Source organism: Macaca nemestrina, chromosome 8, assembly GCF_043159975.1.
Source record: "Macaca nemestrina isolate mMacNem1 chromosome 8, mMacNem.hap1, whole genome shotgun sequence".
NCBI classification, from domain to species: Eukaryota; Metazoa; Chordata; class Mammalia; order Primates; family Cercopithecidae; genus Macaca; species Macaca nemestrina.
In genome coordinates this window covers 30,710,503-30,721,855 of record NC_092132.1, presented here as the reverse complement: position 1 = coordinate 30,721,855, position 11,353 = coordinate 30,710,503, and positions in this window count along the sequence as shown.

The window sequence follows — 11,353 nt, the reverse complement described above, 5'->3', positions numbered from 1 at the left end:
TTGCAGAACGGCTTTAGGCTTAAAAGTGTTCAATCATGTCTTTCAATTGTACTTGGCTAGCCAAAATAGGAAAAAAGATACTCAATGACTCTGCATGTGGTTTGGTGTAAGGCAAAGCCAGAGTGTCTTTGTACACACATTAAAGTAGTCAGCACATTGTCATCTACTGGTTACAGCACTTGTTAATCACAAAAAGTATAACCAAGATTAAAAACTATAAATCCATTTTGCTATATATTTTCCATTCTAAAACCTCAAGGTAGATATACATAAAGTGGACAAACTGCATTAGAGCTTCTAGATTAAATTTTTCTGACTACCTGAAATAGCACATCAACGAACTGCAGTGACTCTTTTTGCATAAAATGATGAGCCTCAGCCTCTGGCATCCTTTTCTCCTTAGTTCCCCTCTTGCTTGTCCTCTCAAGTTTGAAACCTATCTGCTTAAAGCAAAAATGATTTAAGTCAAGTACAAAGGCATACCACATTAAAAAAAAAAGTCTTCATTAAAAAATCCCAAGACTTTGGCAGAGGATGCAAAAATCTTTAACTTCTCTTACATGACACAAGCTTTCAACCAATTCTCCTTCCCACAGCCTGGCATTGTCATATAATAATATCCTTAGCTTTGACTTAGTATTTTTATTTTCTTTCTCATTTTTACAAATTGAGTTAGGGCTTGTGGTGGAGAGTGCCAAGTTTCCTATTGTAATTGTAGTATGTCACCAGTAACATTCTTACATTTATTTTAAAAATTGAGACTTGTCAACAGCTGATGAACAACCTAACAAGGTAGTTTTCGTATTAATTTTTACATCATTACTAGAACCCAGAAGATTATTTATCTGGATGTATTTAACCATTGGGAAAAAATCCTGATTTAAGACTCAAGAGACATGGCTATATTTAGGTCTTTATTTCAAGCAATATAAAATTTACCCTAGCAAAATATTTGGAGCTGTATTAAATGATGTGTTTGTAACTCATATTTCTTTGGATTTTACCTCTACTTACTATTGCTGGACTCAACTCCTTGCAAAATTTCCATTTTGAAGATTCTTCTAATGAATTCTCACATGACTTCACAGAAACGTCTGAGTAGGTGTAATTTATTTTTTCCCCCACTTCAGAGTTTCCTATTGTTCTGTCACTAATATACCCTCATCACGCCACTGGGAAATATACTGCCTTGAGATCACTTTTACCATACTTCTACAGGGAGCCTCTGTCTTCTGCCTTTACCCGTCACCTATCATGATTTTTTTTTTTTTTTTAAACCAGGAAGCATCCTTATCCAGTTATCTTTGCTTTCCAGATGGTATCACCATCTCTTGTTGGGGACCACTGCTAATCTTACTGTGATCCTGAGGCACCCTTATTATAGGGTGTTGTGTGGCAAAGTGGTCAGCTAATTCTCCCTATTTGTTTTGAAGATTCTCTATCAAAGTGGTTCTAAGACAGTGTATCCTGTTCTGTGAGAAATATAGAAGTATCAATGAAACAATAATTTTAACTTCATATAAAATTATGATTCCTTTTCTTCCTTTATTCACCATTCTCTTAAGAGTAAGAGATAGTACCATTCAGGACATAGGCATGGGCAAAGACTTCATGTCTAAACCACCAAAAGCAACGGCAGCAAAAGCCAAAATTGACAAATGGGATCTCATTAAACTAAAGAGCTTCTGCACAGCAAAAGAAACTACCATCAGAGTGAACAGGCAACCTACAGAATGGGAGAAAATTTTTGCAATCTACTTATCTGACAAAGGGCTAATATCCAGAACCTACAAAGAACTCAAACAAATTTACAAGAAAAAAACAAACAACCCCATCAAAAAGTGGGCAAAGGATATGAACAGACATTTCTCAAAAGAAGACATTCAGACAGCCAACAGACACATGAAAAAATGCTCATCATCACTGGCCATCAGAGAAATGCAAATCAAAACCACAATGAGATACCATCTCACACCAGTTAGAATGGCGATCATTAAAAAGTCAGGAAACAACAGGTGCTGGAGAGGATGTGGAGAAATAGGAACACTTTTACACTGTTGGTGGGATTGTAAACTAGTTCAACCATTATGGAAAACAGTATGGCGATTCCTCAAGGATCTAGAACTAGATGTACCATATGACCCAGCCATCCCATTACTGGGTATATACCCAAAGGATTATAAATTATGCTGCTATAAAGACACATGCACACGTATGTTTATTGCAGCACTATTCACAATAGCAAAGACTTGGAATCAACCCAAATGTCCATCAGTGACAGATTGGATTAAGAAAATGTGGCACATATACACCATGGAATGCTATGCAGCCATCCAAAAGGATGAGTTTGTGTCCTTTGTAGGGACATGGATGCAGCTGGAAACCATCATTCTTAGCAAACTATCACAAGAACAGAAAACCAAACACCGCATGTTCTCACTCATAGGTGGGAACTGAACAATGAGATCACTTGGACTCAGGAAGGGGAACATCACACACCGGGGCCTATCATGGGGAGGGGGGAGGGGGGAGGGATTGCATTGGGAGTTATACCTGATGTAAATGACGAGTTGATGGGTGCAGCACACCAACATGGCACAAGTATACATGTGTAACAAACCTGCACGTTATGCACATGTACCCTACAACTTAAAGTATAATTAAAAAAAAAAAAAAAAAAAAGAGTAAGACATGAACTCTTGAGATACTGTACCAACAAAGAAATATGAGTATAATTCACCTAGGTCAGAATCATCCATACATTATAACAATTAATGCTTTCTTGCCAGATTAAGCTTCTCTCTCTAACCATGAAAAAGTCATAGTCTCTCGAGCCAATAGACTTCTGATGAGATCTTTTACCTGAATCAAAACATTAGAGTTGGTAGGTATAAGGTATGATATGTAAGCAAGGGATTGTATATTATGATCCCTAGGGGTTTTATGTAAATATGGCTCCCTGTGGTCCTCTGCTCTTACACTCTCTTCTGCATTTATTAATGCCTTTGTATTACTCATTTTAAACTTAGTCTTACTTTCAAAATAAAAATAAGAGTTTTTGAATTTCTCTATTTTCATATTTTAATGTAAATTTAGTTAAGATCTTTCCATGTTTTGAAGGTCTTAGAAGGGCCAAAATTATATTCTGCAGTTACTGTACATATGTGTGTTGCAGGAACTGTACTCTTCATATATTAGGGCAATATTAATTACCATATTTGTATAATAAACTGACCTAAAATAAGTCATCTCTAAAAATACACCACCTACTATAAAATAATACGTATTTACAGATAAAAACTTCCCCCAGTTAGTATGTTTCTCTTTTATCTCAGAAATATATTTTTAATTTTACATTAATGAAATACAAAGTTAATCACTATTTCATGAAAACCAAGGCCGGGCACGGTGGCTGAACCTGTAATCCCAGCACTTTGGGAGGCCGAGGCGGGTGGATCACGAGGTCAGGAGATCGAGACTATCCTGGCTAACACGGTGAAACCCCGTCTCTACTAAAAATACAAAAAAATAGCCGGGCGTGGTGGCGGGTGCCTGTAGTCCCAGCTACTTGGGAGGCTGAGGCGGGAGAATGGCGTGAACCCGGGAGGCGGAGCTTGCAGTGAGCCGAGATCACGCCACTGCACTCCAGCCTGGGAGACACAGCGAGACTCCGTCTCAAAAAAAAAAAAAAAAAAAAAAAAAAAAAAAGAAAACCAAAATATGTACATTTGTTCAATTGATACAAATTTAATAGATGAAAATATAAGCTTATTCTTTGCTATTATGATGAAATTCTTAATCAGGCACATGCAATAAAATCAATTCTTCAAACTTTCGTTCTGCTTGCTTTTAATAACATAACATCAAAAAAGAAGAGATCCTTATGGAAGAGTATAACATTATTGAATATGCTATGACAGGCGTGTAATTGATTATTCAATGTTTGTTCTGCAATTTTTATTGATATAAATGTTGCCTTTTACATTTTCCGATAGTGTATTTGATTTTTATTAATATGTATGCATGCACTAACATAGTATAAATATGGTTATGGACTTGCAAAAATAAATGAGATGCAGCCAACTCAGGGATGTGTAGGGGGAGGGCAGGAATCAGGAATGAGACTCATTTAGTGCAATGAGACAAAGTTTCCACAGCAATATCCTAAAAGTTTCTGATTTACAAAAAATAAAGCTGTAGATATTCTCAACATAAACACACACACACACACACACACACACACATTAAATATGTATTTTAAAAACAGCCACAAATTTTCTATCCATGAAGCAAGAAACTCAGTTAAAGTTTTAAAAAAATCTAAATAAAGTTTGCCAACTTTTGTGGGACAACCAGAAATACAGGTGCTATGACAATGACCAGGCAGACAAAAAATAATGCAATTGAATAAAATAGTAAAAGTGACTAGGGATTTTCTACTTGCACAGTAACCATGCTATTCCCATATGCTTTGTAAAAATCTGCTGCAAGCAAATATTATTATTATCTTTATTTATTAACTATGTGCCAGTTGTCATCTAAAGTACTTCACATATGCAAAAAATAATAATAATCCACCCAACTCTATTGGGAAGCTGTTGTTTTGCTCACCACTCTAAAGATGGTGAAGTGCAGGTGGAGAAACTAAGGTTAAAAAAAATAGAGTAAGTTCCTAAATCATCCAATGGTTAAGTAGTAGGATCTGGATTTAAACTCAAGCCATCCTATTTCAGACTAAAAGCTTTTAACCATTATGATATATCACCCTAGTGTATGCTTGCCAGGACAGAACATCACTGTCCAGCAGATAACATTGGAAAATGCAAGGGAATAATTTAGTAACAGTTGGTTTCTCTGGCCTCAAAGTAAAAGATCTACAGACCTGAGAACATGTAAGAGACTTTATTCCAGGCCCAGATAAGGGAGAAATGGCGCCTAGGAAACAGGGCTTATACCTACATGGATATAAATATTAGGTCGCAAGAGAGGAGCCTCATTAGTAGAACTGATGCAGATGGAAGGAAGTCAATCTCAGAACAAAAGAGGAGTCTAATTAAAATAAATGGTACAGCAAATTAATAAATTAATATCAGCATTCCCCCAAAGTCCATAAATTCCTTCTTTCTGGCATTAGCCTTGGACTCATCAGTTATTCCAATATTTGAGGTGAAGATGTACAAAGCTGTGCATTTTTGAAAATAAATATTTTTCTAGTAAAAATTATTATATAATTATATGAAGACAATTGCCTAGAGTCTTTCTCATTACTCAATAACTGTTCAAAGGAGAGAATCTGTTCATTTAAAAAATATCTTAAGGGGAACGTTTAAAAGGTTGGCTAATAAATCATAAAGCATAAAGCAGGGAATGTTTCTCTTTTGGCAACTTTGAGAAACAAATGTTAATTACTGTTATCTATACATATTCACTTCCTAAAGAACAAGTCTTAAGGTATGAATCTGCTGAATGTTGAAGATGAATATTTTCTCAATAACCATCGTGAAAAAAAAGGATATGTGTGTAGCCATTGTTATTCTAGAATGGTAGGCTCATAGTCAGAATATTGCTGTTCCTAAGTCATACCGGCATGTCAATACAGTGCAAGACTTTAAAAGGGCCAGAGATACCCACTAATGCATGATAAATCTATCATTGTGAAAAAATTGTAATGAACGTATTTTAATAAGTATTTAAGGGTAAGAAAAAAACTGATGTTTTGGTATTGATAACCGATAAAATCTAGAAATGCATTACAATTATTTGCAACTTGAAACCTAGACTTAATAAAATTACTATTTTGATGGGGGAAAATAAGTATGTCTATTGAAAACAATAAGTGAAAAAAGACTAGTGATGTGCAGAAAAGTTTATAATTTTTTTATTTCCACAATGCAATTAAATTAGAGATGTCTATATTAAAGCTGCAAAGACAGAGATATACTTTTTAAATACAAAATAGGCCCAGTGTGGTGACTCACGCCTGTAATCCCATCCCTTTGGGAGGCTGAGACAGGCAGATCACCTGAAGTCAGGAGTTTGACATCAGCCTGGCCAACATGACAAAACCCCGTCTCTACTGAAAGTACAAAAATTAGCTCGGGGTGGTGGCAAGCACCTGTAATCCCAGCTACTCAGGAGGCCGAGGCAGGAGAAGCTTGAACCTGGGAGGTGGAGGTTGAAGTGAGCTGAGATCGCACCACTGCATTCTAGCCTGGGAGACAAGAGCGAGACTGTTTCAAAAAAAAAAAAAAAAGAAAACCAAAAAACAGAAAAATACAAAACCATAAGTTGTTTTCCAATAGTTAAATAAATTCGAATGATTGGCTACAATCAATTAAATTTAAATTCAAATAATGCAAGGTAATCATAATCTTAATCAGAAATAAAGAATTTTCAAATATCTGCATATTAACATATAGTTTGTTTTTATGTTCCTGTACTTGGAGATGAAAATTATCTGGTGTATTAATGTATTTTAGTCATTATATAAAGAAATACATTTTGAGATGTATTAAAGATAACTGTTCTAGGCTCTAAGGATATAGTAACAGACAAAGCAAAATCTCATCTGTAAGGAGATTATGGTTTAACAGATCATATCTATACATGTAACACTAATTTAGAGAAATGTTATTGACAAATATTTTGATAAGACAGTGTTTCATAGTCAAAGAACTTTAGGAAAGTAGCTTTTACTCCCTTTCTTGAATTATATGTTCTGATATGTGAACAAGTATATTCTTTAGGAGCTAGTTAAAGGGCAAAAACAGCCAGGCAGGGTGGCTACTGCCTGTAATCACAGCACTTTGGGAGGTCAAGGCAGGTGGATCTCTTGAGCTCAGGAGTTCAAGACCAGCAGGCGCAACATGACGACATGGCAAGACCCCGTCTCTACAAAAAATACAAAAATTAGCAGGTGTGGTGGTACACACCTGTAGTCCCTACTATTCGGGAGGCTAAGGTGGGAGGATTGCTTGAGCCAGGGAGGCAGAGGTTGCAGTGAGCCAAGATCGTGCCACTATACATCAGCCTGGGTAAGAGAAGGAGACTGTGTCTCATAAAAAAGGACAAAAATATGAATAATCATAATTACCCTTAAAAATCTTCTAAATCTCTCACGCCTGTAATCCCAGCACTTTGGGAGGCCGAGGCGGGCGGATCACAAGGTCAGGAGATCGAGACCACGGTGAAACCCCGTCTCTACTAAAAATACAAAAAATTAGCCGGGCGCGGTTGTGGGCGCCTGTAGTCCCAGCTACTCGGGAGGCTGAGGCAGGAGAATGGCGTGAACCCGGGAGGCGGAGCTTGCAGTGAGCCGAGATCGCGCCACTGCACTCCAGCCTGGGCGACAGAGCGAGACTCCGTCTCAAAAAAAAAAAAAAAAAAAAAAAAAAAAATCTTCTAAATCTTCCACAAAACACATAGCTAAAAGTATAAATCATTGTGGAAGATAATATATAGTCTGAATTCAGCATTAGACCATGTTATTATTTTGTTGATATATTTGGCTTGGATTTAGAAGTCAAATTGTCTTTGAAAACACCTGTCTTTAAACATTATAACATGGCCAGATGCTTCCTTCTGTAAAAGTATATGGCGACTTATACCAGTTGAGCAAAAAGCAAATTTTATCTCCGACATCAACTTTACTCTGGAGCAAATGAAGTACATCAGTAGGTAGAATCACTTGCAATATTTATGTATTTTTATTATATCTGCCTATGTACTTGTTTTATTTTTCTCATTCACCTACTTGAATTCATTGAATCATGCAAGTTGCATGTTTATGACATTTCCCTTTAAAGACAGGTGTTTCTGCTAGTTTAATTTTATAGTTTTTATACTGAACAAAGTGTGTGTGTGTGTGTGTGTGTGTGTGCAGTATAGCTCCTAGAAATACTGTCCCACAAAGCACAGTTACTCTAATGAGCAAAACCAGTCTTTACAAGCAGTATTTGGTGAGGGGTGATGGAAAATAAAAATGCTAGAGATATTAAGGTTTTATATTTATTCGTAATTATAAATATTTTTAATAATCTTCACATTATTTTAAAGTCTCTTTGAAACTGTCTTAGAATTAAAATATGCAAATGTTGAGTCTAACAATTTCTATGAAATTCCTAAACTTCCTTTTGATAAACTACTCCCTTCCAGTTAACATTAATCTAGTAAACTTAAAAATTGAGAAACATTGAAATCTAACAATTAGTCTATAAATAAAATAACAAGCACTTGAGGTAAATTCAGAAACATGCACTGTTATTCAGGTATTTATTGATTATGCTTCAAGGAAGAGTGCTTTAAGGGAGAGGGAGAAGTAATAAGACTAATTATTTATAAATATTTAGCCTTATATGAGCACGATACTCTTCTAATATTGACCATGAGTTTACCCCCCTTAATACTACCTCATCATGACCTTTATTAATGTTCATTAAAAGAAATATATATATACTATGCATATTTAATGAGAAGTATAAATAACTTTTATATTCAATAGCTCCACCAAGATTTATCATAACAACATAATTTTACTTATAAATATATATTGAGTGTTTTTTCACATTCTTACAAATATTGCCATTGATCAAAAGTTAAGAGAAATGACAATTTGATTTGTCATTTTACTATCCAGTCTCTTAAAGAATGTAATTTAAATCTAGATAGTGTTTAACTGTATAAACACATTTGATTATATGTAACAATGGAATAGGAAGATGAGAAGACCAAAAAAGCAGATTTTTTTTTAGGGGTGGAATAAAGAGACTGTCAAGGGAAGAGCAATTACCAAGATATACTTAATTATTCCTTTGAAGACTCATAAATTCAGCAGAGATATTATGAACAACTGACATCTCAGTACAAATTAATTTATCAGGGCTAACTTACCTCATTTTTATGAAGGCCATAAGGGAATTGGCAGTGTACGTTAATTTTTTTTCTTAAAAGCAGACCTGGAACATCTATTTGTGTAGGTTAATTCTGAGGGGTAGAGAGTGTAACGAATGGGATTAAGAAGAAAAGGGATGGATAGAAGTGAAAGAGTTGAGAATATTATCTATTTATCAGTTACCTGGTACAGAATTATGGGATAAAATGAAGGAGAAAATATAGAAAATAAACAGTGAGATTCTGAGTTGTTATTAATAATATTTATTATATACTTAAAGTTTGCTAAGAGAGTAGATCCTAAGTGTTCTCACCACCCACCCACACACACACAAGAGGTAACTATGTGAAATGATGGGTCTGTTAATTAACTTGATTGTAGTGATCATTTCATAATGTGTTTACGTACATATTATCAACTCATCACATTAAACACTTTAAATATATACAATTATTTTTCAATTATACCTTCATAAAGCTAGGGAAAGAATAAAATTTAAAAACGTTATTTGCAATTTTGGTCAGATTTCACTCTGAAATAGGCAGTATATATTCTAAATATTACCCAGCAATTATTAATGGCTACAGAAAGTAAATAGTAAAAGTTTCATTGAAGTGAATATTGAAAGACACATTTTATGCACTTTGAGTCATGATTCTTTACCACTTTATGTTTGTCGAACTAAATACAACAAACTCACTCGTATGAATTTTTAATGATGACAGACGTTTTCTCAAAACAACTGTATTCCATGATTTTCAGATAAAAACATGGTACTGGCCAGGCACAGTGGCTCAAGCCTGTAATCCCAGCACTTTGGGAGGCAGAGGCAGGCAGATCACTTGAGGTCAAGAGAACGAGACCAGCCATACCAACATTGGTGAAACCCCATCTCTACTAAAAATACAAAAATTAGCCGAGCATGATGGCGGGTGCCTATAAGCCTAGCTACTCGGGAGACTGAGGCAGGAGAGTTGCTTGAACCTGGGAGGCAGAAGTTGCAGTGAGTCAAGATAACGCCACTGCACTCCAGCCTGGGCGATAGAGGAAGACTCGGTCTCAAAAACAAAAACAAAAAACAAGAAACAAAAATCAAACAAACAAAAAAAACCATGGTACTACTTGCCCTGTCCTGATGGAATATTTATACATTTTCCTTCCTGTTATGCTGATTATTTAGTCTATGGCTTTTCAAAGAAAGCTAACTTATCATTGTTCTGATATAATTATATGCAGTGATTGTACCTATTTTATGTGATTAAAAATACAAAATACGTCTAAAATATCAATAAACTTTTAAATTACCTAAAAGAAAAACAACAACAAAACCTCTGCCATTTCTAAAGCTCTACAGTCTGGCTTAGGTAAGAAATGGGTAATTAATTGACAAAAATGAAATAGTAAGTTATGAGCACAGAAGTGTAGGTGGACTTTAAGAAGTATTCATTTTTTTTATTTGTAATGCTTGTTTGAACAGGGCATAGAATATAATGGCCACTGCTTGACAAGTAAGAAAATATAACACCTTACAAAAATATTTTAAAAATTGCAAAATAATTAGGAAAACAAATAGATTTCCAATTAAATGCCTACAGTAATCACATTGAAAATATGCAAAATGACTCATTTGAAAATTAAATATTATTTTATAATAAATGCAATATAATATATATATATGAATCAAATATAAGGAAATTTCCATCCTCTTATGAGCAATAAAAAAGCAAAATGGGGGAAAATATGTGATAGTCAACTAAGCTATAGTCCCCAGTTATTCAAATACTAATCTAAGTGTCATTGTGAGATATTTTGTAGATGTGATTAAAGTCCACAATTAGTTAACTTTAAGTAAGGAAAATGAACAGGTGAGCCTAAGTCAATCGGTTTAATGCCCTTTATTGCATACTGAGGCTTTTCTGATTAAGAAGGAATTCCACATATGGATGGCAGTTTCAGCTCATACATGAGTTCCGACTTGCCCCCCACCATGACCTGTCCCACAGATTTGGGGCTTGTCTTGCCAGTATCCACTATCACATAAGCCAATTCCTTGCAGTTAATGTTTTAATATTTATCTGATACTAATCTTCTCTAGTTCAGCCCTGACTAATAGAGATAATATGTTTCATAAAAATTAGAATTTTAAAAGATTTTAAATTATTAAATTAAGATTATTTTAATATTTTTAAATTATTAAATTTAGATTATTTTAATAATTTTAAAGTATTAAATTAAGATTATTTTAATAATTTTAAACTATTAAATTAAGATTATTATCTCAATTCAATCTATAATTTACCAAAATTGCAATTAGAATTATAATTGGGTTTTTAAAAACAAATAGCATATTGTGGTTTCATATTGGTTATATAGGAAACTGGAAACTCCATCGTTACTGCCATTAAAATTAGAAAAAAACCTGGAACAAATCATTTTCTTGAAACCACCTGAGAACTATGGTGA